A 13066-nucleotide genomic window follows, 5' to 3' on the forward strand; every position below is an offset into this window, starting at 1 on the left:
AAGCTTTGTTTACTAACAAAGACTATTTAAATTATAGCCTATAATTATTATAGAATGTATCTTACATACACCATATTAATATATATAGTTATGGTATATGTTATATAGTCATTGAATTGATATTGATATAAATTTTTAATTCAATAATTTATAAACTACTAAAATAAAATTATATTTGCACTAAGATTGCTGTTATATGAACATGTATATGAAAGTAACTTGGAGAAAATCAACTAAAGAATAGTAGATTAGTTTCTGGGTTTGCAAGTGATTTATTTTTCCCTCATTTTTATGCATCTGTCTATGTAATTTTACTACAAATAAGCAAATAAAGATATAAGGAGAAACACAACTCACTTTATATGTTTGTAGATCAGATATAGAGAAATAGCTAATAATCTCATTTAAGAGGGCTCATGAGTCACAAATATTTTCAATAAGTAGAATACATTCTGCTGACTTGCTTCAGATAGCCAGCTGCTGGTCAGGCCTGACATTTATGTGCTTGTATTTATTTATACATTCCCTGATCCATGTAATACTAAACCCAGGTTTCCAAAACCTGGGTAGGGTTTCTTGATAATTTCCAACTAGAAGCCAACGCTTGGTCATTGATAGGTTAGCAAATAGAACATTCAATTATAGAAGGAAAGCTTGAATCCTTCCTAGCTACTCATTGTCTTTTGACCCTGGGGTTTGCTCCTTTTCTCTCTCTGGTTTTGGGACAGTGGTGGGTGGTCTGGTCATGGACACAAGCTGGCACAACTCAAGACTGCAGTCGTATAAGGCCTCTTCGTTTCACGTATTGTATTGAGAACAAGTGATGCCATACTGTGAATCTGTTAGTAGTTTATAAGAAGATACTGATAACTCACTCTGCCAGTAACTGCTGTACAGTTGTTGCAGAAACACCATATCATGTGTGCTGACTGCGACTTGTAAGATCTCAGATGAAGGAGCACTGAGAAAGATTTAATAAGACAGAGATTAGTTTTATGTAATTCCAAGAAAAAATTAAGCTCTCACAAAGTACTACTATATAAATACTTTTATTATTTCCCCGGCATTTTATTTCTCTTATCTCTCCATCTCCGGATTTTTAAAATGATAGCTCTAAATATAGCCTTCTTCTTAAAAAAAAAGTGGGAAACCACCTTATTTAGCTCAGATGCTAGAAAAAATATATAGCATTGCAGATTGTACTATATTTTTATTCTTTTTTGTTGTTCAGTCTCTCAGTCATGTCTGACTCTTTGCGACCCAATGGACTGCAGCATGCCAGGTTTCCCTGTCCTTTACCATCTCCCAGAGTTTGCTCTGGGAAAGATTGAAGGTGGGAGGAGAAGGGGACAACAGAGGGTGAGATGGTTGGATGGCATCACTGACTCAATGGGCATGAGTTTGAGTAAACTCTGGGAGTTGGTGATGGACAGGGAAGCCTGGCATGCTTCAGTCATGGGGTCTCAAAGAGTCGGACACGACTGAGCAACTGAACTGAACTGAGAGTTTGCTCAAACTCATTTCCATTGAGTTGGTAGTGCCATCCAACCATCTCATCCTCTGTTATCCACTTCTCTTCCTGCCTTCAATCTCGCCCTGTATCAGGGTCTTTTCCAATGAGTGGGCTCTTCGCATTGGGTGACCGAAGTATTGGAGCTTCAGCTTCAGCATCAGTCTTTCCAATGAATATTCAGGGTTGACTTCCCTTAGAATTGATTGGTTTGATCTCCTTGCAGTCCACAAAACTCTCAAGAGTCTTCTCCAACACCATAGTTCAAAAGCATTAATTCCTTGGTGCTCAATCTTCTTTATGGCCCAGATCTCATATCCATAATGATTTTAGACCCCAAGAAAATAGTCTTTCACCATTTTCATTGTTTCCCCATCTATATGGCATGAAGTGATGGGACCAGATGCTACAATCTTAGTTCACTGAATGTTGATCTTCAAGCCAGCTTTTTCATTCTCCCCTTTCATCAAGAGACTCTAGTTTCTCTTCGCTTTCTGTCATAAAAGTGGTTTATTCTTAGCATGGATTTAACTATAAAAAAGAAAAGCCAAAGAGGATAATCACAGCTACAAATTCACATTCTCTCCCTGCTCTACCTGCCCTACCATAGCCACAGAACACACCCCACCCCCCACCCCAGAAGACCAGCGGCTGAAATAGCAGCTCCTTCTCAGAACCTGGAATGTGGCACACATATCAATGTGTATTGATAAGTGTTTGCTCATTTTTTAATGGTTATCTCACTTATATTTTTCCTTAACCAAACATCTTACTTCAATACTTACTCTCTTATGTTTCTTCCCTCTGCAGGTTTGCCTAGGTTTTGCAGCCTTATTCCTACGTTGTTGACTTGGTAATTGTTATGCCCGATGTCCGAATCCCCGAGCGGGAACAGAGAAGGCCTCCAAGACAATGCAACTCGCAGAAAGGGAAGTTTATTACTGTCTCAAGCCAGGACTCTCTGCCGCAACCAACGCAGTGGTGTGGGTCAGAGAGCCCTGAGCCCAAGCTGTTACACAAATTTATAGGGTGAGAAGCGGATTGATTACACGTTTGCAAAGCAATTTCATTGGTCAAAACTTCCACGCCCGCGGGACTTTCCTGGGGGTTTCCGCCCCATTCCTAATTTCCTAATTGGCAAGCAGCGGTCAGTATTAAGTGAAAGCTAATTGGTCCTAATTGGCAAACAGTGGTCAGTGTTAAGCGAAAGCTAATTGGTTGTATCCAGGTGGCCTGATAATCTTACCAAGTAGGAAGGCCTACTCTTGCCTCACATTCCCCCCTGTCTGTTGTTCAAGTAGAGGAATCTTCCTCTTTTCTATCTTGGGCCACTGACACTATAAGTGGACCCAGGAGGGTGGAAATTAAGGTAGTCAGCCAGGGGGAGTGTTGAAACCAAGACTCAAACCATCTCTGCTGGGCTTCCCCTTCTCTCTTTCGTTGTGCCAGTCCCTCTCTCACTTTTGCCATAGATTCTACCACCTCAGACAAGGGAGTCAAAGACTTCTCTAAGTGACTGATTGCATCTACAGCGGCTCATAGGGACGAAAGCCCTTGGCCTTGCAGAGATAGTGAAGCTTGGTTAAATTGCCCCCGTATCTGAGGTACTTGGCCCTGTGGATTGTGCCACACTCAGGGCTACCAAATCTCTGTTTCCTACGTCCCATTCCCGGGGCCCATCACAAGAAGTTATACAGCTTCAGCTCCTGCAATAAGCTTTCCATGCCACCACAGGTTTGCCCAGGCACACAAAGAACCCCTCTTGGCTGAGTTTTCTCCCAGTCCCCAAGGCTCCCCATGGCCCAAATTGTGGGTATTTCCCCCGGGGTCCTTCCCTGGGTAAGATTCCCCTTAGGTCAAAGTAAAGGTCTGGCCACCAGGTGTTCGGAGGGTGAATTCCTGAGGTCTCGTTGAGCAGCTCATGAGTCTGCTAGTCGCTGATCATCAGGAGAATTAGGAGACCTCCCAGCGGACGAGTCAAAGGATTTGACGGGTGAGGACTCGCCTTCCATTCTGCTCGCACTTTTTCCTGTTCTTCCGGTGTGGCTTGCCGCATGTGATTGCAGTGAACCCAGGGTCCGATCCCGTAGACCTTGACAGCAGTAGGAGTGGTAAGGAGAAGGGCCTTTCCATCTGGGTTCTAATACACACAGGAGGGGGTCTTCCATACAGAATCTCAAAAGGGGTAAGATTCAGCTTAAAGAGTGCAAAGGGAAGGAGGGTCACCCAGTCCCCGCCAGTCTCTATTGCCAACTTTGTTCTCTCAACCTGTCCTGAGCTCTGGGGATTATATTCACAATGTAATTTCCATTTCATCCCCAGAGCTTGGGCCAGCCCTTGTACAATCTGGCTCACAAAGGTAGGTCCGTTATCAGAGCCCATAGTCACTGGCAGCCCGTACCTAGGCACTATCTCCTCTAAGATCTCCCTTAGCAGGGAAGGCTTCCACTCACCCCGAGAAGGTATCTACCAGAACCAACATATAGCAATACCCGTACTTGTCTGGCCTTACCTCAGTGAAATCTATCTCCCAGTGTTGCCCTGGCTCCTCCCCTCAGTACCTCGTTCCCGTGTGCTGCTTTTTCCCTGTCCTCATCAGCTGGCACGCTTTGCAAGCCTGGATTATCTCTCATCCAGTTGCATTTTCCTCAAACACTGATCAACACGCAGATTCAGTCCATATTTGCTTTCATTTATCTACTGAGTGTACTCAAGCTTCTTCTTCAGAGACTCTGGCATCTCAGGGGGAGGAGGGTGAAGGAGCCTGAAGTAGACCTTCACAGAATCATAGATAAACCACTGTAGTGCAGTCAGAGTGCCGATCATGGTGATACAGGCAAAGAGTCCCTTCCATACACCTCTAAATCCAAGTCTCTTAAGGACCTGAGAGGCACTGCTACCCTTCTCTTTATTCAACACAGACACCATGGAATCGGCAGGATGGGAAACAATGGCACAGAAGACTCCAGCTATGTAACCTGCCACAAATGTGACAACCAGCTGCTCTGGCTTTGAACATTCACTTCGGGGCTTGGGAACCACAAACTTGTACAATGCTTCAACAGTACGTTCAAAGCAGGCAAACTTCATCATGGTGTATGGTATCTGTCTCATCCAAAGAGGAGCAACCCCCTTGTAGAACGCCTTTAAGCCTTCTTCCTTATACATTTTGGGAGCTGCATCCCTCAGAGTGTTAGCATAACCTGGTTGGGTTTGAATTCGAACCTTAGCAGCTTCCATAGCCTCACTCAGAGCCTCATTAGGGGAGTTCTTGAACCCCTGTGGGAGGCGGGTCCAAGTTAATTGTCAGCAAAGAATTCAGCACTGGCAGAGGCAGCCAAATACAGTGATGTGTGCCACAGATAGGCATTCCCCTCTCCAAGCATGTACATCATAAAAGCCAAACTTGCAGAGCCCCTGCAGGGAGTAGCCAATGAGGGTCGGGGCCCATCCTTTGGCCAAACCACGGAAACCATCCTCTTTGAGTGTAACTGAAAATCCATTAAGAATGCCCTTGTACTTCTGTGGGTCCACCTGCATACGGCATTTACCCCACCAAAGCCACACAGTGCATAAAACTTCGTGGAGCCATATCTCTACCGTGGCGGCTCCAGCTTTCCTTTGCTCATCTTTTACATAGCTGCTCCCATTGGTGAACCATACTAGCTCACTGTTGTCTAGGGGTACATCAGTTAAGTCTTTTCGTGCCACCAGGGCCTCAGCCAGTATCTCGCTGCAATCATGGAGCTACAAACAGCTGGAATGGCTTATCTGGGTTAGGCAGGGCAAGGGTTGGGGCTTCTAGTAGGGCCCGTCTGAGTGTCTGGAAAGCCTGTTTCATTGGCTCAGTCCAAGTCCAGTTTGGCCGGACCTTCTCAGCAAACCCCATGATCCACAGTCTGCAATATCCAACAGTCCCCAGAAACTCTCTCACCTGGTGGGGGGTCTTGGGCTCTGGTATCTGCAATATTGTTTCCTTCATGACCTGGGTTAGCCACCTTTGCCCCTGCCTGATCTTATACCCCAAACAGGTGACCTCTTGCCAGGCTATTTGTGTAGCAGAAGGACCTCTGGGTGGCAAGTAACTTTCTGGGTCTGATCTCCACCATAGAGAGGTACAAAGCCTACATTTGACAGGCTAATAGGAAAACATTCTAGATTTTCAGGGTCCCCACACCTCAGATCTAACATGTAATCTTCAGCAGAATTTTCCAGTTCCTCATGACTGCAATTATCCAACATATACCCAGGACTCAGGGAGGGGTGCCGAGTCTTGACTCTCCTAGTCACTGTCTTCCCCCGCATATAGAACTCGAGTTCCAGGGGAGATTCTCTCTCTCTGGGTCATTCTTCTCCTCGGGTCCCTCTTAGGGCACTCGTTTTTCCAGTGCCCCTGTTTCTTTGCAGTAGGCGCACTGATCTTTCTTTAGGGCCTGCCTTTTTGGTTTCTGTTTTTCTCCCGTCCACAGGTCTCAAGGTTCCCTCAATTCTGTTCCGGCTTTTATCCCCGCAAAAAGAATCTGGGCTAGCTCCCTCTGGTTCTTCTGGTTTTCCCTCTTTCTATATTCTCTATCTTCCTTCCTGATCTTCTCAGCTAATTCCCTTTCCTCCCGTTGAATTCGTTCTTCCCTTTCTTCTGGGGTCTCCCTATTATTAAATACCTTTTCAGCTGCTTTCAATAAATCCTGTATCATCTGTTCTCCCAATCTCTCTATCTTTTGTAATTTCTTCCTAATATCTGGGGCTGCCTGATTTACAAACGCTAACAGAACTGCAGCGCGTGACTCCTCAGCCTGGGGGTCCATAGGTGTATATTGCCTGAAAGCTCCCATCAGCCTCTCTAGGAAGGCTGCCGGGCTCTCAGTGGGCTCTTGCCTTACTAAATTTACCTTTGCCAAATTTGTCGGCTTTCTTGCTGTGGCCCGCAGGCCAGCCATCAGAGTCTGGCGGTACACTCGGAGATGCTCCCTACCTTCCGCTCGCTCAAAATCCCAGTTAGGCCGCAACAGAAGAAACTCCTCGTCCACGAGATGAGACTGGGCAGTTGGTCTCCCATCGGCCCCTGGGACCCGTTTCCTCACTTCTGCCAGAATTTGCTCCCGTTCTTCTGTGGTGCAACAGCTGCTGACAATCGTAGTGAAAGGAGGGTTTCACCTGGTCGGGCTTCTAGTTACTGAGGCTCCCTTATTGTAGGGCCTTCAGAGTCTGCCAGAGTGTAGCCCTGGCCAGGACTCATCAATTGCACCCACAACTGTTCACCTGTTCACTGAAACTCCTGAAGAGAGTAGGAGTTGAAGGCAGAACGAGACCAGAGACAATGCCGGCACACACACAAACACGGACAAACACGGAGAGCCGAAGACAAACACATGGACAGACAAATGTCGGCCGACAACACAGCCCTGAGTTTTCAGGCCCCCTGAGTTTTCTCACCAGATAGAAAGCTTTCTCCTGTGCCGGATACCTTCCTGCTTCACAGCAGGGCCCCAGATTTACACTGGACTTCCTGTGCCAGACACCTTCCTGCTTCTCAGCAGGGCCCCGGATTTACACTGGACTTCCTGTGCCAGACACCTTCCTGCTTCACAGCAGGGCCCCGGATTTACACTGGACTTCTCCTGTCCTGCCTGAGACAATGCCGGCACACACACACAAACACGGAGAGCCAAAGACAAACACATGGACAGCTGACAACACAGCGCTGGGTTTTCGGGCCCCATGAGTTTTCCTGAGCACCGGTGCTATTATCTATCCTTCCCCTCTGTCCTGGAAGTGTTCTTTTCCCCCAGTAAAGGGATCCCGGATGAGCCCCCAAATGTTATGCCCGATGTCCGAATCCCCGAGCGGGAACAGAGAAGGCCTCCAAGACAATGCAACTCGCAGAAAGGGAAGTTTATTACTGACTCGAGCCAGGACTCTCTGCTGCAACCAACGCAGTGGTGTGGGTCAGAGAGCCCCGAGCCCAAGCTGTTACACAAATTTATAGGGTGAGAAGCGGATTGATTACACGTTTGCAAAGCAATTTCATTGGTCAAAACTTCCATGCCCGCGGGACTTTCCTGGGGGTTTCCGCCCCATTCCTAATTTCCTAATTGGCAAGCAGCGGTCAGTATTAAGTGAAAGCTAATTGGTCCTAATTGGCAAACAGTGGTCAGTGTTAAGCAAAAGCTAATTGGTTGTATCCAGGTGGCCTGATAATCTTACCAAGTAGGAAGGCCTACTCTCGCCTCACAGTAATAAATGGTACCCCAAGATGCATCTTTTGGCTTTCTGTGTGCTCTGATTCCTTTTCTTTTCTTAACACATGATGGCCTATGTTAACTGTTAGAGAAAAGGTCATTCTAACCTGCCTTTCAGAGTCCTGTGACCTAAAATTCTTTCCCATAATGGTAAGCATTTTTAAATCCAAGAAATTTGATCATGCCCTTCAAAATACTGAAATACTACAAATTAAGGCTAAGTCAGCCACTTCCTGGGTGGCTCATCTGGTAAAGAATCTGTCTCCAGTGCAGGAGACCCTGGTTTGATCCCTCGATCAAGAAGTTCCCCTGGAGAAGGGGATGGCAACCCACTCCAGTATTCTTGTCTGGAAAATCCCTTGGACAGAGGAGCCTGGTGGGCTATATAGTCCATAGGGTTGTAAGTAGTTGGACATAACTGAGTGACCAACACTTTCTTTTTTCAAGACTAAGCCAGGTAGGGCACAGTGCTGAAGAAACTGCAGCTGCAGCTTCTGTCAGATTCTGATCACAATAACCCCTTTCCATATGTTCTTCAATAATTACTTACAGCATCTTGGTCACTGAGCTGGACTGTTTGAGAGAGTAATACTGAATCTGGGAAAATATAGCACAATCCCTGGAAGACCGTATCAGAAAGCCAATGGTATAGGTTTATAAGTAAGTAAAACATCACAGTGATTTCAATTAATGACTGTCAGTTGTAAGAATCTCCTAGATTTCTGACATCCCAGACCACAGAATCCCTCTGAGCCAACAAGCATAAAAACATTTCCCCACTTTGGATTTCTCTCTAAAAGCATTTTCATTCATTGCTTCATTTCCAAGCCATCAAATTTTAATCATTTCTTTCCAATGAGATGGAACATCTTCTGTTGTAATTGTCTGTTCATGCCATCATGGCAAAATACTATAGACAGGGTGGCTTATACAATGGAAATTTATTTTCTCACCGTTTTGGAGGCTGGGAAGTCCAAGATCAGGGTGCCAGCAAGGTCAGTTTCTGGTGAAAACTCTTCTTGGCTTACAGACAGCTGCCTTCTCTCTGTATATGCACATGGCAGGGAGAGAGAGCAAACTCCCTGTGTCTCTTCTTAAAAAGGCACTAGTTCTAGAATGAGGACCCTGTCTTCATGATACCATTTCACCTTAATTACCTCCCAAAGGTCTCATCTCCAAATCCCATCACACTGGAGGTTATGGCTTCTACATGGGAAATTAGGGACAATGCAATTCAGTCCAGGGAGCCCATCAAAACTTCTAATTTTAGTTTTGCCATTTTTATCTTCACAACTTTAAAAGGTGCTATACTATCGTATTTTACATGCCTTAAACTATACAGGCTTAACCTAGTTTTCTACACATTAATAAATGTCAACTCTCTGACCCTTTTTTGTAGTAGGCATCTGGCCCTTCATTTTCCCTTTTTAAAAGTATTTTCACTTGGATTACCTTTTTTAAAATTTATTTTTAATTGAAGAATACTTTACAATGTTGTGCTGGTTTCTGCCATACAATGTTTATTTTCAATAAAGAGAATATGATCATATTTTGATCATATTTTTGAAAGAAATCTCACCAGTTATTTAAAGGGAAAATAATTTAATGCACAGAATTGCTAACTAGATAGAAAGTCATTAACTAGTTAACAAAAGGGTAAAAAGGGAATTGGAAGATAACCACAGAGGAAGTAACTGCAAGAAACAGCTATGCCTTACTGCTGGGGAAACAAGAAGAAAGGTTAAGATTGTTGAAATGTAGAGATTAACAGGAGGAGCTCTGTGAATCAGCACTTAAGAAGAGGAGCTTGCTGCCAGCCGATGGTGGTTCCCTGAGCTTGGAGAACTCCTTGGAAGGTGGAGAGGCACCCCAGTTCCTGGTGGGGTGGTTAATGACACGAGATGTGATGGAGCTGCTTCTGCAAGTTCTGGAAAAGCTGCAAATGGGATTCAGTTGCTGTTACGAGGAAGAGCTGGTGCCAATAGGGGAAGGCAGTCCTTAAGGTGACACTCACAGGAAAGGCAAGGGGACAAGAAACACAGGGTTGGCGCCACATGGAACTGACAGAAGCTGGGCTCCCAAAAGGCCAGTCTTGTGTTTACAAGATAGCTGAGTTCTCTCCTGCACACAAAAGAAATGAAAAATCAATACCAACCTATGGCAGGTTCACATTGATACATGGCAGAAACCAACACAATATTATAAAGCAATTATCCTCCAATTAAAAATAAGTGAATTTTTAAAAAAGAAAAATCAATGCCATAAGATTCTAGAACATCAGCAGAAGTGGACATGGTTTTGGTCCAGACTTCCAGATAGAGTTAACAATCAACCATCATACAAATACAATTAAAAAACAAAACACTAGTAAAGATTCTCATTAAATACATCATTTTGAGTAAGGCAGCTTCAGATTGAATATTTCCAGTGGCTTAGACTTTCATGTGCTGTAAACAGAAGTTACTTCAAAGGCATGATTATCAGAGAAATAAAAATAGAAATAATAAAATACCATCTTCATGTGTGAAATTTTAAAATTTAAAAAGCAGTACTTAATCTAGTTGTTGTTGTTCAGTCACTGAGTTCTGTCTGACTCTTTGCCACCCTGTGATCTTCAGCACACCAGACTTTCCTGTCCTTCACAGTCTCCTGGAGTTCGCTCAAGCTCAGGTACATTGAGTAGGTGATGCCATTCAACCAACTTATCCTCTGTCGCCTCCTTCTCCTCCTGCCCTCAATCCTCCCCAGGATCAGGGTCTTTTCCAATGAATCAGATCTTTATATCGGGTGGCCAAAATACTGGAGCATCAGCTTCAGCTTCAGTCCTTCCAATGAATATTCAGGGTTGATTTCCTTTAGGTTTGACTGGTTTGATCTCCTTGCTGTCCGAGGGACTCTCAAGAGTCTTCTCCAGGACCACAGTTCGAAAACACATTTTTTGGCATTCAGCCTTATGGTCCAACTCAATCTGGTAGGGTTTGGCATTAATGAGACTCATATGTTGCTGGTGGAATCTAGAAAATAAATTAAATATGTATATATTTTAAGAAGCTCAAAAATGTTCACAGCCCTTTGATCTTCAATTCAGCCAGTGTAGGTATACATTCTAAGGCAATGATAATAACTATATATATTGATTTATGTGTAAAGAAATTTCTTGATGTGCTTATTATAATAAAACCTGGGAACTATATAAATGTTCAATAATAAAAATGTGGTACAGTATTACAACTCTGGGTCTTCCCTGGTGGCTCAGTGGTAAAGAACCCACCTGCCAATTCAGGAGCTGAGGGTTCAATCCCTGGGTCATGAAGACCACCTGGAGGAGGAAATGGCAACCCACTCCAGTGTTCTTGCCTGAGAAATCCCATGGACAGAGGAGCCTGTCAGCTATGGTCCAAGGGGTCGCAAAAAGCTGGACTCAACTTAGCAAGTAAACAACAACAAATTGCAATTATATCATAGATTTTCTTCCATCATTAAAATATTTTGGGTAATAATGTTCCTTCTCTGCATGGTGATACTTTTAGTTTTACTGCATCCCAGAAAGGGCATAGGATGGAGGAAGGGCGTAGGTATCAATTCAGATTATCCTAAGTACTAACCAGCATGAGTCACGAAGCCAAGGCAGACAAAGGGGAAACATTTAAGCCTCAAAGCGAAGCCGAAGTCCCAGCCAACTGCTAGGAACTCAGGCAAAGGACATGAACTAGAGACAGCACACCAGAGAGGGAGTAAACTTTAAAATAGACTGAAGGAGACAGATTTACAGTAGGATGACCTGAATCTGTGGAACAGTTATTTTTCACAAACTGATACGTGCATCTGTGAGTGTTTGCCCAGAACAGCCACTTCTGCTTTTCTTCCCCTCACCCCACTGGGACAGGAAGAGTGTGAGACCCCGCCCTCACAGAGGGTCAAGGGCTTCCCAGAGGCTCACCTTAAAGACATCATCACGATGAACCAGGTAAATCATTTGTCAAGTGTATAACAAATAATTTTCTACCACTAAAAACAAATTGCTAACTTTGTGAATGATTTAAAAAACACAAACCTTTTTACTGATGAAGTAACCTGCACAAAGAAATGGACACAAGTCAAAAGGCTCTACATGCTGTGCTGTTTGAAGTCACTTTTAGTCGTGTCCGACTCTTCGCGACACTGTTGACTGTAGTCTGCCAGTCAAATCTGTCCTTGGGATTCTCCAGTCTAGAATACTGGAGTGGGTTGCCATGCCTTTCTCCAGAGGATCTTCCTGACCCAAGGATCAAACCCGAGTATCCTGCATTGCAGGCAGATTCTTTACTGCCTGAGCCACCAGGGAAGCATATGTATCATTATATTATTATATTAATATAATTTATTTGTCCATTGTATTGTTAATAAACATCTATTTGTTTTGTTTTTTGAAGATAGTTCTGATACAAAGAATGGTGTGGTGAATATTTATGTACATATGTTTTTGTATTCCTTAGAGAAGGATTGTTGAGTCCTAAGACTGTGCTGTTGGAGAATACTCTTGAGAGTCCCTTGGACTGCAAGGAGATCCAACCAGTCCATCCTAAAGGAGATCAGTCCTGGGTGTTCATTGAAAGGACTGAGGTTGAAGCTGAAACTCCAATACTTTGGCCACCTCATGTGAAGAGTTGACTCATTGGGAAAGACCCTGGTGCTGGGACGGATTGGGGGCAGGAGGAGAAGGGGACGACAGAGGATGAAATGGCTGGATGGCATCACTGACTCATGGACATGAGCTCAAGTAAACTTCGGGAGTTGGTGATGGACAGGGAGGCCTGGCGTGCTGTGGTTCATGGGGTCACAAAGAGTTGGACATGACTGAGCGACTGAACTGAACTGAACTGAAGACTTACTGGGTTTGAATTTAATACATAATTCCTTAAGTGTTTTCCCAAGAAATCTTGCACCAATTGCCACTCCACACAGCAGTGTTGGAAAGTTCCAGAGGCTCCACATTGCCACAAATGCTTGATAAGACTAATCATTTCCATTTAGCCGTTCTTCTTAGTGTTACCAGATAAAATACAGGACTTCCATTTACATTTGACATATGTGACTTCCCAGGTGGCGCTAGTGGTAAAGAACCCACTGGCCAATGCAGAAGATGTAAGAGATGTGAGTTCAATCCCTGGGGTGGGAAAGAGGAGGGGATGGCTACCCACTCTGGTACTTTTGCCTGGAGAGTCTCAGGGACATGGGAGCCTTGGTGGGCTACAGCTAATAGGGTCACAAAAAGTTGGATAGCACACATGCAAGGGACATACTTACATCAAAAGCATTATTTCTTGTTTATCTAAAA

The 13066-nt window shown here is 44.3% G+C and overlaps 1 pseudogene; it reads right to left on the bottom strand.

The window, feature by feature from the left end:
• Positions 1-4192: 4192 nt before the first annotated feature.
• Positions 4193-11700, bottom strand: LOC122452781 (annotated as a pseudogene).
• Positions 11701-13066: the final 1366 nt, after the last annotated feature.

Source organism: Cervus canadensis, chromosome 14 (genome assembly GCF_019320065.1).
Source record: "Cervus canadensis isolate Bull #8, Minnesota chromosome 14, ASM1932006v1, whole genome shotgun sequence".
Lineage (NCBI taxonomy): Eukaryota > Metazoa > Chordata > Mammalia > Artiodactyla > Cervidae > Cervus > Cervus canadensis.